Source organism: Schistocerca cancellata, chromosome 1 (assembly GCF_023864275.1).
Source record: "Schistocerca cancellata isolate TAMUIC-IGC-003103 chromosome 1, iqSchCanc2.1, whole genome shotgun sequence".
NCBI classification, from domain to species: Eukaryota; Metazoa; Arthropoda; class Insecta; order Orthoptera; family Acrididae; genus Schistocerca; species Schistocerca cancellata.
The window spans coordinates 1,172,623,628-1,172,635,854 of record NC_064626.1 but is presented as its reverse complement, the minus strand read 5'-3'; the positions used below and the strand labels follow the sequence as shown (position 1 = coordinate 1,172,635,854).

General features: G+C 42.8%; 1 protein-coding gene across 2 annotated transcripts in view; it reads right to left on the bottom strand.

Moving 5' to 3' along the window:
- LOC126094084 (keratin, type I cytoskeletal 9-like) overlaps positions 1-12,227 on the bottom strand; it is a 93,527-nt gene that overhangs the window by 15,869 nt on the left and 65,431 nt on the right. The window lies entirely within an intron of this gene.

The window sequence follows — 12,227 nt, the reverse complement described above, 5'->3', positions numbered from 1 at the left end:
TGTATCTTGTAATAAGTACTCGTACGGATGTTAGGTACGAAGCTTAAATCTTATATGAAAGTCCTTTGGTTGTAATATGATTCCAATGACTGGAGACACAGCAGAAGTCGGATGAAATACAAAGTAGAACTGATTCATTGAATTACCGTCCGTTATAACTCTCGTTTATTTCTGGCAGAAACCTAGTAATTACTGTGTTCAAAGACTGTGATCTATCTAAAAACAAATAACATTATCCCTGGAATTGTGTATGGGTTCTGAAAAGATTATTCGTGTGATATTCAATGAGTATTATATCATCACTCTCATAGAAAGAGAAGACCAGGTTGGTTAGGCGCGTCTAGATTTTCGAAAAGCTTTTGATGCACAATAGCATTCTAAATAAAGTACGTTCGTATGGGATCTCTAACCAGGCTTGCGACTGGATCAAAAATTTCTCTTGTTGGAAGGGCGTGGCCTGCTATCTTTAATGGAGAGTGATCCACAGACACTGGATCTGTATCTGACGTGCCTCAGAAGGATTAACTATATCGTTGCAGTTCACGTTACACACTAATGGCTTAGCGCATAGCATTATTTACAATCCCATACGTCCGCGAAAGGTTTAAGAGTGGGGTTAAAGTCTGAGACGAAAGGATATCAATAAGATTAGCTGATGACAATGTTATCCTCAGTGAAAAGGAAGAATGACGGGACGTATGAATGGAATGAACAGTCTAATGACTACAGAATATGGACTGAGAGTAAACCGAAGAAAAGCACAAGTAAAAAGCAGTAGCAGAAATAAGAGAGCGATAATCTTAACATAAAAATTGGGAAGCACCTGGTAGTCAAAGTTAAGGAAGCAAGCCGGCCGGAGTGGCCGTGCGGTTCTGGGCGCTACAGTCTGGAACCGAGCGACCGCTACGGTCGCAGGTTCGAATCCTGTCTCGGGCATGGATGTGTGTGATGTCCTTAGGTTAGTTAGGTTTAATTAGTTCTAAGTTCTAGGCGACTGACGACCTCAGAAGTTAAGTCGCATAGTGCTCAGAGCCCATGAGAAAATTAGTCCGGTCTGTCGAGACCGCATAGGCTGTCGAGTTTGTCCTACCTGTAGTATTCTAAAGTTGTCAGTTAATAAGCTGAGAAGATGGACAGGTGTTTCCACACACAAAGAAAAGGGTTGTCTTTAAAGTATTCACATTTTAAACCCAAGAGCCCTCGAATGGCTGAGAATAACTGAGCCGAAAAGGAAGTGGCGGGGCTGGATTGAGCTGTGAGTGATCTATAATCTTCAAGATTTTCGTATAATGAAATATAAAAAAGAATTTTACAATGAATTTCCCCAGTTGGGAACTGTTTTTAAAATTGTACACTCAATAGGAATAACAAATTGTTAGTCTCAGAGTCAGGCCAAAATTCCAAAGCGATACATTAAACAAAAGATTCAAAACAGGTAATAGACCACAAGAATACGCACATAATGTTAAAACCACTGGAACAATAAAATTAGAGAGAGCTTCCTACCAAACTAAGAACAATCAGCCAAAAAAATTTAAAATACATAACAGACTCAAACTATTGTACCTAGGCCATAACATCACACACAAGCTTGCTATAACCGTGATAATTCTTTCATGAAAGCTTGTTCTAAATAATAGTACAAACAGTCTGACCAGTAAGACAGTTATAATTTCCCGACAGTTTTAAGAGACACGATCAATACCGAAGCAATCTGAAAATTTAAGAAAAATGACGAAATGCATTCACATGTTCTCGAAATAATTTAGATCTCCTTTTCAGAACGGATTTATAACAACAATATGAACTAGAAGAAACAAGGCTTCGTTCACAATAATTGGAAGAGGAAACTAGACCGAGACACAAGCATGCTAGCAGGAATGTGTCAAGATTTGTTTCAGTTATACGTGCTCACATCACATGGCACAAGTGCAATAACATGTGCAGTTCATTCAGTGTTACTGGACAGCTGCATTGGATAAGCAACATGCAACTCTCAGAACTAGGAGTAATTCTATAACAGGAGAGGCTTGTTCACAATAATCATTAATCACTTTAGCACTGATTGGAACCGTGTGTACAAAGAAATGAATCCGCTCTCTCCTACGGGCACACTACCAGTCATACCGGAGAGATAATTAATAACAACTTCCGCCAAGACTTTAAGGGAGCACTGTATATCACTCTCTCTCTCTCTCTCTCACTCTCTCTCTCTCTTTCTCACACACACACACACACACACACACACACACACACACACACACACACACACGCACATGCAGCTCAAATCAACGCTGCCCCAAGTTGTGCTTTCCAGGTAGCAGCAGCATATCAGAAGCAGTCTGAAAAGCTTTAAATGTGTAGCAGGAGAGGTTGTGCTGAGAAATAATTGTTAAGAAAAAAAAAATCGATACTTTGCGCCGTTTCCTGGTTAAGTAGTATTCAGATTAGGCAATAAGGCCGTTGCGCGTGCAAATTCAAGCGGGTCGAAAGATGCAGTTAGCTTCAGTCGTTCTCATAGCGTTGATAATAGTGCACGGGATTGCTCAGGTTTTGGCTGGGGTTCGATTCTTACTACAGCCTTTTATCCAATTTTTCTATCGTCCTCTTGTTTGGTTTTAGGAAACTAAACGGAGGACACTTTTGGCGACACCGTCTCTGGTGGGCCGATTGAATTTGCGCGCGCAACGGCGTGACTGGTTAATTTCAGTGCTAATTAACTCTGAAATGGCGCAACGTATCGAATTTTTTTCTTACGATTGCTTTCCAGTACAACCTACCATGGAACACCTTTACAAGCTTTTCAGATTGCTTCTGACTACCCTGTACAGCAAAAAGGACCAGGCGTGTCATTAACTACAGTTCTCGGCCAGTCATCATCATTAGTTTTCTGCTGTATTAGCATGTCCTTTGTACCTCAATTTCATGCGATTCATTGCTCCTTCTCAATGCAGGCGTGTGTGTTGCGGTCCATCACATCATCCATGATCTGAAATCTCTTCTTCCCTCGCCTCCTCTTTCCTTCCAGGTACCCTCCTTTTCTTTTATTATATGTCCAATCTAATTTCTTTTCCTTCTTTTATTACATCGAGTGTCGTCTTCCACTGGTCTCAGTACCTCTTCATTTGTCACTCTATCCATCCAACTTATTCTTCCCCCTTCTCCGCCAATTCCACATGTCAAAAGCCTCCAGCTTTGCTCTATCTTTCTTCCTCACCATACGAGAGGACACTCCATACAAAACACGGTATTAGCCTTATCCTTACATCTTTGTCCAATTGCTGCAAAAAATTCTCCTTTTCTTATAAAATGTCTTTTTCGCCTTTGCTATTCTGGTTTTAATTTCTGTGCTGCTCTTAAAGTCCGTTTCTATTTCGCTCCATTCAGCAGTATCTTTATCTTTTAATTTCCTCCCAGTGTCATTAATTTATTTCATTTCACTTACTTTCATTGCGTGAATCTTTCCTTTAGCTTTATTGGTATCCACTATATCCCGTAGTTTTTTTCATCTGATACTAGGAGAACCACGTCGTCTGCAAACCTCAGACACCTTATTGTACTGTTCTTCTTCCAATTTTTACCCCAGTGTCATCTAGTGGACAATGATATTTTCTAAGTATAGATTGAAAAGGGTGGGAGACAGACAGCAGCCCTGTCTTACTCCTTTTCCTAGTTCTAACCAGTTGGTACTTTCTCCTCTCACTTTCACTGATGCTTTTTAAGTATAAAGAGTTTATAAGTAGCCTGGTTTTCCAGTCTATTCCCCTCATTATAGTTGCAAGCTTATCTCAAGCCCCATTATCAAAAACCCTTTTCCAGGTCTACAAAACACATACGTAGTTCTCTTTCCTGTTCAATAATCCTCTCTCCCAAAATTCGCAAAAGTTTTATTGCATCCCTTGTGCCCGTATTCCCTCTAAAACCAAATTGTTCTTCAGACAATTTCCCTTCCATTACTTTACCAATATTTTATTAATGATTCCTAACATAATATTCGCAGCATATGACATGAGGCTAATTGTCCTGCGCCCACGGCAATTCTTGGTACCTTGTGTCTTTGGTAATGGAATCATTAGTGTTGATACGAAGTCCACTGGCCATTCACCACTGCCATATATTATGTTACATAACCTCAATATTTCTCTCACACACGGCAGCCGAGTATATAACGGATACCCAAGCGTTCCATCAAATCCTGCTCCTTTGTGTTGGGCCTCCACCCCCCCCCCCCCCCCTCAACTCGCGACGGCGCTAGTGTTTCTCACGGCCACTGCTAGCGCACCCTGTTACAGCGCTGGCGCCTCCATCGGTCTAGTCGCAGGGCCTTTGAACTCGTCGTGGACGGCGCCGTATAGTGAAGGCACAACAACTCTGACAAAACAAAACATTTGTGTGTTATTTATCTGTGAGAAGATCATGATATGTCCGTCCTAAGAAGGGGAAACTTCTAGCAGCGCCTGTCAGAGACTGAAAGCGGCATCGGGAGGACGGTTCATCGTTCCGCAGTGTCGCTGTTTGCGGCAATTGGGATGCCACGACTGTCACGCGAATACGGAACTGATGGGTTAAGGAGGGACATATTCAGCAGTATGCAGGACGTCAACAGCTCCGCGCGACTAGCGCCTGAGAGGACATTTAGTGTTCGCCTGGCCGTGTGGGATCATACAACCACACCACATACTTTGATTCAGGAAATGGATTCGTTTGCCAAGAAACTGGCGTGCCAGCAACTATGATTGTTGAATTCTGTCAAAGAGCTGAAGTAGCATGGAATGGCGTGCCTCTGTCCACAATTACTAGAATACACAGTAGGCATCACAGGTTATGTAAGCAGTAACAAATTATGACGCTCACACCACAGTGGATCCAGTCACTGCTCAACAGCCCACCACTACCATAACGTGCTGCGTTGACGTTACGTTTTTGAATGAAGACAAGGTTGTCTACGTGAGTGTGAGTTCTTCAAATGGTTCAAATGGCTCTGAGCACTATGGGGCTTAACATCTGAGGTCATCAGTCCCCTAGACTTAGAACTACCTAAACCTAACTAACCTAAGGACATCACACACATCCATGCCCGAGGCAGGATTCGAACATGCGACCTTAGCAGCATCGCGGTTCCGGACTGAAGCGCCTAGAACCGCTCGGCCACATTGCCGGCTGTGAGTTCTTATCGGTGATTTACGATCAAGTGCAGAATTACAGTAAAGTTAGTAGTACGCCGAGGAGTCCTGACAGTACATTTTGAATTGTTTTCTACGAGAGATGATGGTTTGTAGTGCGATCACAAGTTGGACTAACCACTGCAGACAAAGAAAATGATTATTTCCTAAGAACAATGAAACGAAGCAGAAATGGCTAAATGTTTCTAATGTGCCAACTGGTTTTTAGTTGCTAATGCTTGTGATGACAGGTGGGCAGGACTCGTGTTCAGATATTAGGGAATAGCTTCCATGGTGCTAGAGGGAAGTGTAAAAGGTAAAAATTGTAGGGGAAGAAAGTGCCGCTCCGAAATGAAGACGTTAGTGCAAGATAGGAATTAATAGTGGGCGGAAACAAGCCAGTCAGAGGACTAATGATTCATAAAAAGAATATACAGGGTGAAGAAAAATTCGCGCTCCCGGACTTCGCAGCGCGATGCCTCACTTACTGACAATACAAAAATGTCTGTCACAGAATTTCGTCCTGCGAATATTTCGGGCAGGAAATGAACGTTAAAGATGAGCAACTGGCAACTCTGTAATAACGTGTGTGGTAACTATCTCTGTCAACAGGTAGAGTAGTGCTGTGCAGTTGGTACAGTGGATAGTGTTTTGGGTTGGCATGCCGGGGATCGACGGTTCGATTCTGGTTGAGGTATATTTGGCATTATTTGCTGAAATTAGTCTGCATGGTACAGTATATGGCATCTTAATCGTCATACAGCGACTGTAATGGGTCTCCTACAAAACATTTGCAGTTTCGTATTACGAACTCAGAAATGGGAATACCATCGTTTCCTTTGGTCAGCTTCTAAGGAACCTTTTGCATGACATGTACCCGAATTGTTTCGCAGCAATGCACTCAAACTTGTTTTGTGTGTACCCTCCCGCAATGGTCCCATCGATTAATACCAACTATTATTCTTGCCACGTGCTGGTCCATTACAATACGTTAGGTCTTTACGTCACCAGTAGGGCGAGCAAGGAGCTTTGCAAATAATTTCGATGGGACTATTCGGGGAGGGTACACAGAAAACAGGTTTGGAAACTAATAGATGGAGTGGCGCGAAACAATTCGCGCCCACGACGTGCAAAAGGCTTCTTTAAAAGATGACCAATGAAAACGATTGTACTTCCATCTCTGTGTTCGTAGTATATAACTGCAGATGTTTTCTAGAAGACTCTCTGTAGTTGTTTTATGACCATTAAGACGCCAGATACTATACCATACAGACTACTTTTAGCAAATAAAAATAAATATGCCCCAATGCAGACTCGAACCCTCGACCCCCTGTATGGCAACCCAAACCACTACCTTTTCTTCTTTTTTAAAACCATCAACATTACCAGTTTTTTTTAAAGAAGAGTAGAGTGATCGGTTCTGAGCTGGTGGAGTCAGGGTGGGCAGGAATCGAAACCCGAGGTTTGGCCACGATGCCTCCCTCTTTCCATCCCTTAATCACTCACCTCTAGGTTTTTTACCGGGAACAGGGTAAGTAAGCAAAATATCCTTATTTGTAAAATCATAAATACAACAGAAATGCCATCCTTTCGGTGGAATCAACATGAGACATTACACTCGAACGAGGCGAGCAGAAGTCTTCATTAACAAGATGTCGGAAAAAATAATAACAATGATACTGAATTAATGTAAGAGGTGTCAGGCAATAGACAAAAAAGGGAAGATGGTGCGGGGCTAAGACTTGCGGGCAACTGCCCGGCAGATGGAGCGTGGAGGCAGAGTGGGCAGGGGTCAGCATGCGAGGCCTGGCCACTGTGTCCCCAGCACCGCTACCGGGAAGAAGCGCCCGAAAGGAGGGTAGAAGCTGAGGAGGAGGGGACAGTAGGGTTGGGGGAATGACCAGCGTGCTATGGTATAGTGCATAAAAGGGAGGCGCTTATCCGTGTGCCTACTCCACTGAGGGTTACGATATAGAAAGTAGCACGGAGATGTCAGCAAGTTGGGGGGGAATGTCGTCCGCGTGTAGCACCATCCAGCTGTTCGAGGGTCACGTAAAGATCGCGTGTAGATAATTGGCGAAGAAGGCGCGGTAGCGCGGTCGGTGCTCGACTTCAATGTGGGCGGTTTGTAAGTATTGCCAGAAGTCGAGGCGTGATTTGTTGCCATCGTTAGACATGTAGGTGATCGTCCACCCCTTGACCCATACAATCGCATGATTTTTGGGGAAATGAGTATCCTCAGGATGGATAAAAGTCCATGGGCCAATCAAATCCGGCGGAACGCGGAGGTAAGAGGGAACGAACTGTTGCCTAAGTTTCCTGACGTCACTGGTGGCAGTACAAGTCAGTTTGTGGACATCGTCAGCCATGTGGAGCCAAATTGAACAAAGCGGAGAGACCGTTTGTCCGATGGCATGAAGACGTTGATTTGTGGCGAATTTTCCACATGCGACGTGGTACCGTGTTGCCCGGACGTTGGAGGGAAGGAAAAGCTGGTGGATATGACGCCAAACCGTGGGCCACGCGTCGATGGATGTCTAAGTTCGATGTTGTTGCTGGATATGTAGCGAAGCAGTGGGGTGTAAAAATATTTCGGTCCAAGAGAACACGTGTTCGGTAAGTGCATGTGAGCATAACTGAAGTCGATGATGAAATCAGAAATGTGCGTCAGGTGGTGCTTGATGTGTCCGACTGGTACCGGTGGTGTTATGGTCGCGGGGACAAGAATTGCCAGCAAGTTGCGCGTAAGGGAGGTGCCCCCGTGCCACTGCTTGTGCATGGTGGACATGTGCAAGGACGCCGCTCGGGGTCTATTTATACTAGAAACCGTGCCTGCATCTGTCATCTAAGCTCAGACTTAACTCCCAACTTATATTACAGTCTTTTTAGCTGCCAGAGGTGGCATGTCTCTCTAGCAAATTTCGCACACTATATACCCACAAGCCACCTACAAATTTAATCACGTATTCGTCATAGTACACTGTATATGCACAATAAATAAAATTTATTTGTTTGTTGTTGATATATCCCAAGGGACAAGCGGCTCCATGGAATACAGTAGTGCCATTTTGTCATTTGGACTGGCTGCGAAGTAGGCGTTAAGCAGCGAGACGATATGTGTCTGAACCAGTAGTTCCAATCTGGTGTACAGAGGGCGACCTTTGCCTATCACATTCTTGTAATTGATAGTGGGCAAATTATTATTTCGATTTTCATGAGGAAAAGTAATTTGTAAACTATATTTGAATGACCATGGTCTGCAGGCACTTTGTTCATAAAAATAAATGTTTGTAAACAATCATATTATGTCCTTGTGACTGCCGCTCCTAATCCTCTCATATAATAAGCAAATGCCGTGTTCATGTGCATTTTAAGACACTGTGACACACTTTTGGTTCAAATGGCTCTGAGCACTATGGGACTTAACATCTGAGGTCATCAGTCCCCTAGAACTACTTAGACCTAATTAACCTAAGGACGACACAAACATCCATGCCCGAGGCAGGATTCGAACCTGCGACCGTAGCGGTCACGCGGTTCCAGACTGAAGCGCCTATAACCGCTCGGCCACTCCGGCCAGCGATTCATTTTTATTTAACACATAAATTATGCACTCAAGTGCAATTTGAGATACTGTTATTCCTTTGATTTACTATGCGAGTACTACACTAAAATTAAATGTAATAATATCCAGCAAAAATTCGGACACTGACATGTGCTGGGTAGTTATAATAAAAGTACAGACACTGACAGAGGTCCAATGTGGGTTGTAATTATTGTATGTCAGCGAAAGTTGTGACATATGCTGTATTAATGTGGGCCCTACTAGTGCTTGAAAAAAATTAGTTCCAATTTTGGCTAACAGGTGCAAATCTGGCACTGTACAGCATCTCATCGACGTCTCTGGTGCTCATATTTAATAAATAGTGTTAAGTGTGGTTAATAATATAATCAAAATTGTACCTTTCTCATTTGTTTGACTTTTTCTCTCCATTTCCTGTAGCTTACCCATACATATGAAAATATTTCTACGTATATGTCACTCTTGGATTAACAGCGCTAGATTTGCACCTGGTGGCCAAAATTGGAACTAATAGTTTTGCAGTGTAAATCGATTCCCCATTAATGCATTAAAATATCTACGAAGTTTTGCTGCCAGACTCCAATTACAGTTCACATTGGACCTCTATGAGCAGCTATACTTTAATCATAACTATCCAGGATACAGCTGGACAATTGACAGTAGCTAAAAGAGGTTGAGGTAGCCATTCCCAGCACAGTTGGACATTCAAAGACTCAACTAATTGACTGCATGAGGTACAGAGTCTGCAAAGAGTTTCAGGGTATACATGAATTTTCTTTTTGAGGAGTCGTGTGAAATGTAGTCCAATGTTGTTCTAACGCTCCCAGTCGGATTGGTCATCACCAGTTATTCCCAATTTATGTACTGTGTTTTGGCCACAGTGTGTCCAGCTCTGACATGATTGACAGAGCTACATGTTTTTCTTGGTAAGTATTCTCCCAGGGATTGGATGGTAGGAACTATTTTACTCATCTCTCATAACCCTGGAAGTACATCCAATGATTTCTCTACATTGCTGGGGCTAGCTGGCTGTTGTTGACCCAGCCTGGTTTTCTAGGTTTTAGTTGGGCGCATGGTAAATCGTGCAATGTTTGTTGAAGTGGTAAGTTTCTGGATCTTTAGAGTTTCGTCCGTTCATATGTTACAACTTGTTGTCATTGGATGTTTAGTGGAGCAATACTGGCGAGCACTGACAGCCTTGGCATTGCTGTGGATTTAAGAGTTCCTGTCATGATCCACATTGCATAGTTTGGTTGGATATCTATTTTGTTGCTATGGCTGCTTCTACCCCGCAAGGGAGAACTGTTTTTGGCGACAGGATACACAACTGCTTGTGCTGTAGTTGTCAAAGTGTTTGCATTAAATCCCCAGCTGGCACCAGCCAGTTTCCTTTATATATTGTTTCTTGATTTTAGCATTATCCTGTTCCTTGTACAAGTTTCCTAATTGTCAAGGATTTGTCGAGAATCACACGCAGTATTGGGATTTTAAGTTGGGGTGCATTTTCTATTTGCGAAGATTACAATTAGCTCTTTGGCATTCTGTAAGTTAGATGGAATGAACTGACTTCTATTTTATTAGGCTTCAGGCGGTCTCTACATTTTGTTATACTGGTCAAGCTTTTCTAGTTCGATAGTAAGTGTTTGTCGTTTTCTTCGAATGTGCTGCTTTTAGCTGCTGTCGCTAGGGCGTCGGTGTAGCCAATCTTCGCAGAATCAGTGGTCACTATGTCTGTGGCGTACAAATTAAATGAAAGTTGGGTCAAACCCGATTCCTGTGGGAGACCGTTCTTTATAATGGAGGATTTACTTATAGTTTCTCTAATACTGAATTTAAAAAAGCTTGAAACTGTTTGATTTAGCTTATACGTTAACCCATCCAGCCACTCACCGACCTTTGCTATTGTGATGCCAATAAATGCTACTGAGAATTTTTTTCTTTTAGAAGCCAGTTTCTATAAATGATATTAGGGCGAGAACTTCAAGGTCGATGCTCCATTTCACAATTAAAGTTAAGAAGGAGTAACAGCTCGTTATAAACCTTAGTTCACATAGGTTCAGTTCATAGCAACATGTAAGGGGAAGTGTTAGTATAACGGTGTAGACACAAAAGGCAGCCATAGCGGAAAAAGAGTCTTTCTGAACGGTGAAGCTGGCGAAAGAGGCGCCTTTTCTCTTTGGGTGCATAAAGGATACAAGCAGTGATTATACTCCAGAGGGGCAGCTGCAGACTGTGTGTGACTAATAGTGGGCTGCTTCAATTTCCGAAGCAGTACATGGTATGTTAAAGGTTCCGATCACTCAGATCTCCAAGAGGGCAACATATTGAGAGGAAATACACGAAAGGAAGAACAGGGGACTGAAGGAACGAAAGATAAAAATCGGAACATGGAATACCTTCAAGTTGCTGCAAGCAGGAGAGCTAAAAAGGCAAAACAGGAGAGGAAAAGGATGCACCTGACGAATGTGATGTGAAATAGAGAGAGAATGCAGATTGTAAGTTTTGTGTTGGCAGAAGAGCCAACACCGTGTTACGAGTGGGGGCCGAAATGCACGCGTTTTAGCTCAAGCAGGCTGGCGTGAGGAGGGAAGAACTATACTGACGTGAGGTCTGGAACATGACAAGGAAAGAGAATTCAGAAAGCGGACGTAATTAGTTTTATACTTAACTTTAATCCATTAATGATGAACGTCACTCTTGACGGTACATGATTCACAATATTATCTGTTCAGAATACATTCTTGAAGTAATTATAGTAACTGAATATGGCGCCTTGCTAGGTCGTAGCAAATGACGTAGCTGAAGGCTATGCTAAACTGTCGTCTCTGCAAATGAGAGCGTATGTAGACAGTGAACCATCGCTAGCAAAGTCGGCTGTACAACTGGGGCGAGTGCTAGCGAGTCTCTCTAGACTAGACCTGCCGTGTGGCGGCGCTCGGTCTGCAATCACTGATAGTGGCGACACGCGAGTCCGACGTATACTAACGGACCGCGGCCGATTTAAAGGCTACCACCTAGCAAGTGTGGTATCTGGCGGTGGTACCACAGTAAGTTTTTCTACTCAGATAAAATCAAGAGTGGCAAGAACAGAGTAGTAACGGTGATTGAACAGAAACTGAAACATAAATTAATGAAAGAGCAGTATATTCATGGAAGACCGATGATGCAATTGCAGAGTAGTTTGGAAGATGTGGTATTAATAGAGGTATACATGCCAGTCAACCAGTTTATAAATGAGAAGGTGGACGAATATTATGAGAATGTTAAAGAACTTACCGAGGAAGAAAATAGAAATGCCTGAATTATCATTATAAGGGCTGGAATGCAGTGGTGGGTGAAGGAATAACTAAGATACAATAAGAAAATTTGGATTAGCGACAATAAATGAGAGAGGTGAACGACTAATTAGGTTTTGCAAATAAAACTCACTAATGGTGGGTAGCACATTATCTGAAAAGCGCAAAAGGAAACTTTACACATGG